The sequence below is a fragment of the Babylonia areolata genome, chromosome 26 (genome assembly GCF_041734735.1).
Source record: "Babylonia areolata isolate BAREFJ2019XMU chromosome 26, ASM4173473v1, whole genome shotgun sequence".
In the NCBI taxonomy this organism is placed as follows: Eukaryota; Metazoa; Mollusca; class Gastropoda; order Neogastropoda; family Buccinidae; genus Babylonia; species Babylonia areolata.
This window is the reverse complement of record NC_134901.1, coordinates 7,841,544-7,849,043: the sequence shown is the minus strand read 5'-3', so window position 1 is coordinate 7,849,043 and position 7,500 is coordinate 7,841,544.

Below are 7,500 nucleotides of genomic sequence, written 5' to 3'. Positions count from 1 at the left end.
ATAATATATATATATATATATATATATATATATAGAGAGAGAGAGAGAGAGAGAGAGAGAGAGACACACACACACACACACACACATGTATATATATATATATATATATATATATATATATATATATATATATATATATATATATATATATATATATATACTGCTAAGCCAGCCTTTAAAAGGGGTCATGGTATCCACAAAACTTGTTGCTGTGCAGAGAGCAACCGAAGCTGCCCTTGTGAAGGAGCGGGCACCTGTCGCTGCGTGGACGTCACAGCTCTCCCCTCCTCTCACTCCCCCTCCATCTCCTGTCTTGCCCGTCAGGCCTGTCACCGGGTTAGGCAATGGTCAGTCAGTCCAGAGAGTGAGGGAGGCGTTGTCTGCCCCTCGTTGTTTGTCTGCCCCTCGTTGTCTGTCCCTTGTCTGTTTTTTTTTAAAATTATTTTTTAATTAATTAATTAATTATTTTTATTTTTGTATTTTTTTTAAAACGTTTTAATTTTTATTATTTTTTTATTATGATGATGATTATTTTTTTCTCAAGGCCTGACTAAGCGCGTTGGGTTACGCTGCTGGTCAGGCGTCTGCTTGGCAGATGTGGTGTAGCGTATATGGATTTGACCGAACGCAGTGACGCCTCCTTGAGCTACTGATACTGTCTGTCCTTGTTGTCTGTCCTTGTCTGTCACTTGTTGTCTGCCCCTTGTTGTCTGTCCTTGTCTGCCCCTTGTTGTCTGTCCTTGTCTGCCCCTTGTTGTCTGCCCCTTGTTGTCTGTCCTTGTCTGTCCCAAGTTATCTGTCCTTGTCTGTCCCAAGTTGTCTGTCTCTTGTTGTCTGTCCTTGTCTGCCCCTTGTTGTCTGTCCTTGTCTGCCCCTTGTTGTCTGCCCCTTGTTGTCTGTCCTTGTCTGTCCCAAGTTGTCTGTCCTTGTCTGTCCCAAGTTGTCTGTCCTTGTCTGCCCCTTGTTGTCTGCCCCTTGTTGTCTGTCTCTTGTTGTCTGTCCTTGTCTGCCCCTTGTTGTCTGTCCTTGTCTGTCCCAAGTTGTCTGTCCTTGTCTGTCCCATCTTGTCTGTCCCAAGTTGTCTGTCCTTGTCTGTCCCAAGTTGTCTGTTCTTGTCTGTCCCATGTTGTCTGTCCCAAGTTGTCTGTCCTTGTCTGCCCCTTGTTGTCTGTCTCTTGTTGTCTGTCCTTGTCTGCCCCTTGTTGTCTGTCCTTGTCTGCCCCTTGTTGTCTGTCCTTGTCTGTCCCAAGTTGTCTGTCCTTGTCTGTCCCAAGTTGTCTGCCCCTTGTTGTCTGTCCTTGTCTGCCCCTTGTTGTCTGCCTCTTGTTGTCTGTCCCAAGTTGTCTGCCCCTGGTTGTCTGTCCTTGTCTGTCCCAAGTTGTCTGCCCCTTGTTGTCTGTCCTTGTCTGCCCCTTGTTGTCTGCCTCTTGTTGTCTGTCCCAAGTTGTCTGCCCCTTGTTGTCTGTCCTTGTCTGCCCCTTGTTGTCTGCCTCTTGTTGTCTGTCCCAAGTTGTCTGCCCCTGGTTGTCTGTCCCAAGTTGTCAGCCCCTTGTTCGACCGTCAGTCGGGGGGGACAGGGGGGTAGATGTGGGAGGGGAGGGGGGGGGGGGGGGGGACTATAATTAATTCGTGCTTTCTTTCTTAGTGGCGAGGCATGCTGTGTCAACGTTGAGGACGGGACAGTCTGCCCCTTGTTGTCTGTCCTTGCTGTCTGTCCTTGTTGTCAGTCCTTGTCTGTCACTTGTTGTCTGTCCCTTGTTGTCTGTCCTTGTCTGTCCTTGTTGTCAGTCCTTGTCTGTCACTTGTTGTCTGTCCTTGTCTGTCCTTGTTGTCAGTCCTTGTCTGTCACTTGTTGTCTGTCCCTTGTTGTCTGACCCTTGTTGTCCTGGTTGTCTGTCCTTGTTGTCTGACCCTTGTTGTCATGGTTGTCTGTCCTTGTTGTCTGCCCCTTGTTGTCCTGGTTATCTGTCCTTGTCTGCCTCTTGTTGTTCTTGTTGTCTGCCCTTGTTGTCTGCCCCTTGTTGTCTGTCCCTTGTTGTCTGTCTGTCCCTTGTTGTCTGTCTGTCCCTTGTTGTCTGTCTGTCTGCCCCTTGTTGTCTGTCTGTCCCTTGTTGTCTGCCCTAGTTGTCTGTCTGTCCCTTGTTGTCTGTCTCTTGTTGTCTGTCTGTCTCTTGTTGTCTGTCTGTCCCTTGTTGTCTGTCTGTCCCTTGTTGTCTGTCTGTCTCTTGTTGTCTGTCTGCCCTAGTTGTCTGTCTGTCCCTTGTTGTCTGTCTGTCCCTTGTTGTCTGTCTGTCTCTTGTTGTCTGTCTGTCCCTTGTTGTCTGTCTCTTGTTGTCTGTCTGTCCCTTGTTGTCTGTCTGCCCCTTGTTGTCTGTCTGTCCCTTGTTGTCTGTCTGTCCCTTGTTGTCTGTCTGTCTGCCCCTTGTTGTCTGTCTGTCCCTTGTTGTCTGTCCCTTGTTGTCTGTCTGTCTCTTGTTGTCTGTCTGTCCCTTGTTGTCTGTCTGTCTCTTGTTGTCTGTCTCTTGTTGTCTGTCTGTCTCTTGTTGTCTGTCTGTCCCTTGTTGTCTGTCTGTCCCTTGTTGTCTGTCCCTTGTTGTCTGTCTGTCCCTTGTTGTCTGTCTCTTGTTGTCTGTCTGTCTCTTGTTGTCTGTCTGTCCCTTGTTGTCTGTCTGTCCCTTGTTGTCTGTCTCTTGTTGTCTGTCTGCCCCTTGTTGTCTGTCTGTCCCTTGTTGTCTGTCTGTCTGCCCCTTGTTGTCTGTCTGTCCCTTGTTGTCTGTCTGTCCCTTGTTGTCTGTCTGTCCCTTGTTGTCTGTCTCTTGTTGTCTGTCTGTCTCTTGTTGTCTGTCTGCCCCTTGTTGTCTGTCTGTCCCTTGTTGTCTGTCTGTCTCTTGTTGTCTGTCTGCCCCTTGTTGTCTGTCTGTCCCTTGTTGTCTGTCTGTCCCTTGTTCTTTGTCCCTTGTTGTTTTCTGCCCAAGTTGTCTGTTCATTGTTGTTTTCTGCCCAAGTTGTCTGTTCATTGTTGTTTTCTGCCCAAGTTGTCTGTCCCTTGTTGTCTGCCCCTTGTTGTCTGTTCCTTGTTGTCTGTCTGCCCTTGTTGTCTGTCCCAAGTTGTCTTCCCCTGGTTGTCTGTCCCAAGTTGTCTGCCCCTTGTTGTTTGCCTCTTGTTGTCTGTCCCAAGTTGTCTGCCCCTGGTTGTCTGTCCCAAGTTGTCAGCCCCTTGTTCGACCGTCAGTCGGGGGACAGGGGGGAGGGGGTGGATGTGGGAGGGGGTGGGGTGGTGGTGGGGGGGGGCGGGACTATAATTAATTCGTGCTTTCTTTCTTAGTGGCGTGGCTTGCTGTGTCAACGTCGAGGATGGCGCGCGCGCGCGCGTGCGCGCGTGTGTGTGTGTGTGTGTGTGTGTGTGTGTGTGTGTGTGTGTGTGTTGCGTGTGAAGGCGCATGTACTTAAAAGAAGAACACAAAGTCATAAACAACAACAACAACAATAGAAAAAGAAGAGAGACGAAAAAAACACAAACAAACAAAGAAAACAAACAAACAAACGAGCAAGCACGCGAAAAAGAAAAAAAAAGACAAAAAGAAAAAGAAAAAAAGACCACGAACAAGTGGAAAGAAGCGCACAGCAGCAAGACCACTGACTAAACAGTGTGCTGTTTGATGATGACAGCAGTGTGTGGTTGGTGTTGGCAGGCTGAGCACGTGACCACTGTCTGTGTCGGTCGAGGGAGAAGCCGCGTGGAGGGGGACGGGGGGAGAGCTGGCTCAAAGGCTGAGTCAACACGCATGCTGACAGGGTGGAACGACTGTCTTGCTCAACCTGAACTGTCTGTCTGTTTGCCTGTTTGTCTGTGTCTTTCAGTCTTGTCTGTCTGTCAGTCTACCTGTCTGTGTCTTTCTCTGTCTGTGTCTGTCTGTCTCTGTATGTCAGAATACAGAATACAATAGTTCCTAGGTATTTGTATTCATGCACTCTTTCAACCTTTACATCATTAATAAACAGGTCAGGAATTGGGGAGGCTTTTTTTCTGAAATCAGTTATCATTTCTTTTGTTTTCTGGACATTAAGATCTAAGAAGTTTTCTTTGCACCAGGAAGAAATTTTTTTTTAACTTGCTCAAAATAAGTAGCATCAGAATTTGACAGATCTTCCAGGGCTGAGTCATCAGAATACTTATTTATATTTGTGTCTGAGCCAATGCAGTCATTTGTATGGAATGTGAAAAGAACAGGTGACAAGACTGTACCTTGAGGGGCACCAGTGGACGTTGTTTTCACAGCTGACAGACCTTGTCCAAAACGGACTGACTGAGTTCTCAGAACAAGAAAACTATTTATCCATAAGATGAGGTTTGCACTGATGTTAAATGAGAGAAGCTTACGTATCACGAGATGTGGCTGAATGGTGTTAAATGCCGATGAAAAGTCAATAAATAAAACACGAACACATGAACTTGGTTTTTCCAGGTGAGTGTATGCTTGGTGTAGGAGTGTAAAAAGTGTGGTATCAGCTGTACTCCGGTTGGATCTATATTCAACCTGGTGCTGATCATGGTAGGGTGTTGTGTGTACAAGAATGCGTTTCTAGATGATTCGTTCTAAACATTCCATGACAACTGAGGTCAGGGCTATGGGGCAGTAGTCATTTAAAGACACAGGGTCTGTCTGTCAGTCAGTCTATCTGTCTTTGTCTGTCTGTTTGTCAAGGGAGAAGCCGCTTGGGGGAAGAACTGGTATAAGTCAGCTGAGTCACACGCGGGATGGAACGACTGTATTGCTCAACAGTCTGTCAAAGGTTCAAAGGTTCAAAATCATTTTTAATCCGAGGAACCCTATTTGGGTACATGGAAACACAAGGGAAAAACAGGCCCACATCCTCGAGACGTGCAATCGCACGAAGAAGAAGTGAGAGAGAAAAAAAAGGGGCGGGTGGGAGGGAGGGGGGCGGGGGGAACACACAGTGGAACCCTAGGAAAAGAAAACCTGCAAGGCCCACATGCACAAACGCAAATAAACAATCAGCGATTCAATATAGTCTGTCAGTCGGTCTGTCAAGGGGGAAGCCGCGTGTGGAGAACGGACTTAAGTCAGCTGAGTCACACACGTGCAAACAAAGTGGAATGACCGTCTTTCTCAACTGTCCAACTGTCTGTCTGTCTGTGTCTCTGTGTCTCTCTGAGGTTTGTTGTAATGCTGTTTATTTTCAGCATGTTGTCTTTCTATGAATATGTTTGTTTGACATTTAGTCATTTTCTTGTGATTTTTCTTCACACCGTTTCTTTTGACATTGTTCCTCTTCGAGGGCCGGATAAAAACAAGTTGTTGTTCGCTTAACCCTCAGAAATAAAAATTCAGTAAAATTAAATAATTCTGTCTCTCTTTCTGTCTGTCTGTCAGTCAGTCTGTGTCTGTCTGTCTTTCTGCCTGCCTGTCTGTTTGTCTGTCTCTTTCTCGCTCTCTCTCTTTCTCCCCCCCCCTCTCTCTCTTTCTCTCTGTGACTGTCTGTGTCTGTCTATCTGTCTCAGTCTCTCTGTATACCTGTGTGCTCTGTCAGCCTCCCCCCCCTCCCCCCACTTCCTTTACTCTTCCCCCCACCTCTTCTTCTTTCTGCTCTCCACCACACTTCGTCCTTATTGTCTCTGTTGTTATTTATTTATAGCTTTATTTGTATTGTACATAAATACCTGTGCTTAAGTTTGTATATACACGCATGTAATTTTGATGTTGCTGTTGTGAATTTGACTTTTTCCTTTCTATATATATATATATATATTTTTTTTTTAATGTCATTTATTGTCTTTTCCCAGAAGGCTGGATGTAAAACAAGCACATTCTGCTAACTCCTTTTCTCTTTTAAAATAAAGTTCGTTTGTTAGTTCTTGCCTCTCTCTCTCTCTCTCTCTCTCTCTCTCTCTCTCTGTATGTGTGTGTGTGTGTGTGTGTGTGTGTGTGTGTGTGTGTGAAACTGATCGACAATGTCAAAAGTATGTTAACGCACGCACACACACACACACACACACACACACACACACACACATGTATATATTATTGTTATCATGATTATGATGTTGATGATTATATTATTATTATTATTATTATTATTATTATCATTGTAGATGGAAGATTAAGGCTGCCGTACAGAGCTTACCAAATTTTACAGGAATAGGATTCTAGGAGTATATCCACTAACAAGTGAACATCAAACGTGGCCTTTGTTTGCTTAAAACGAGGGTTTGGGGCCAATGTGGTCAAATCAATAAATCTAAAAATAGATGGATAGCTCGTTGGCCAGGATAGCTGAAGCCAAGTGGACGCCATATTGTTACTCGTATCCGCCCATCAGTCCGTTGAGAAGTCGTCTGCTAACTGGTAGTAGTTTCTGAACTGTAACCGTGTATCTTCGAAGAAATCGAATTATGCTTACCCTCACGACTTGCCAAATGTTGTGTCTTGATTGATATCTGCCAATGGTTTAATTACCAAAGTTATTACAGGAAAACATTGCAGTGACACGCAGCGCAAACTTGCTGTGGAGGCACACACAGGAATGTCAGCTTAATTCTCTCCATACGAACGGCGAAAGAGACGACATTAACAGCGTTTCACCCCAATTACCACCATCAAAATATTGCAAGCGGAAGGCTCTTATACTGAAGAGGTGAATGTTGACAAAGAATACCACAATTCTGACGACGGAAGCTAAAGGTTGGGTCATTGAGACACCCACTGGACATCCGAGGGGTCTGTGTAGAGGAGAAGAGAGGACTGGCCGTACTGAGTGAGGTAACTAACGCCGCGACAAGTGAAAGCTCGCCGTGAAGCCAGCTGAGCGCTCGGCTACATAAATGAAGTTAACGCTTCGCGCTATACTGACACGAGTAGCAAAATGGCTGCTTGAGCACTTCCCCTGGCTTCAGTTAGCAAAGGGGCTAAAAGAAGGCATGCGCTATCCACCTATTTTTTAGCCAGTGGGTCAAATCAGAGTGGGGGTGAACTTGATTTAAAATGATTTTTGACAGCGTGCAGTAGGTTACAGATGACCGGACAGGCACCAACAATTTCACCACCAGTGAAAGATTAGATTCATGTCAATTGAACGTTTTGCGTGTCTCGCATGATGTGGAACCATACTTGCTTCAAAATTTAGATCAACAAATTGGATAAACCAATTAACTATATAACATCAATGATTATACTTGGTATATGTATCTGATTTGGCTGTACATCAGTATGGAAAAAAGTTATTTCGAAAGAATACTATATATATATATATATATATATATATATATATATATATATATATATATATAAGCATTTTATTCTCAGATGCAAAGGAATAAGAAAAACATTCATTCGACCCAGACATTATCAACAACTTTGCCTTTTTATTACAACCGACTAGGTAATCTTGTTCTTACCCTATGTGCGAAATCTTATTTGTTTATTTATTTATTTGTTTATTCATTTATTTACAATGTCGTTTATATAGGGAATTGTGTCT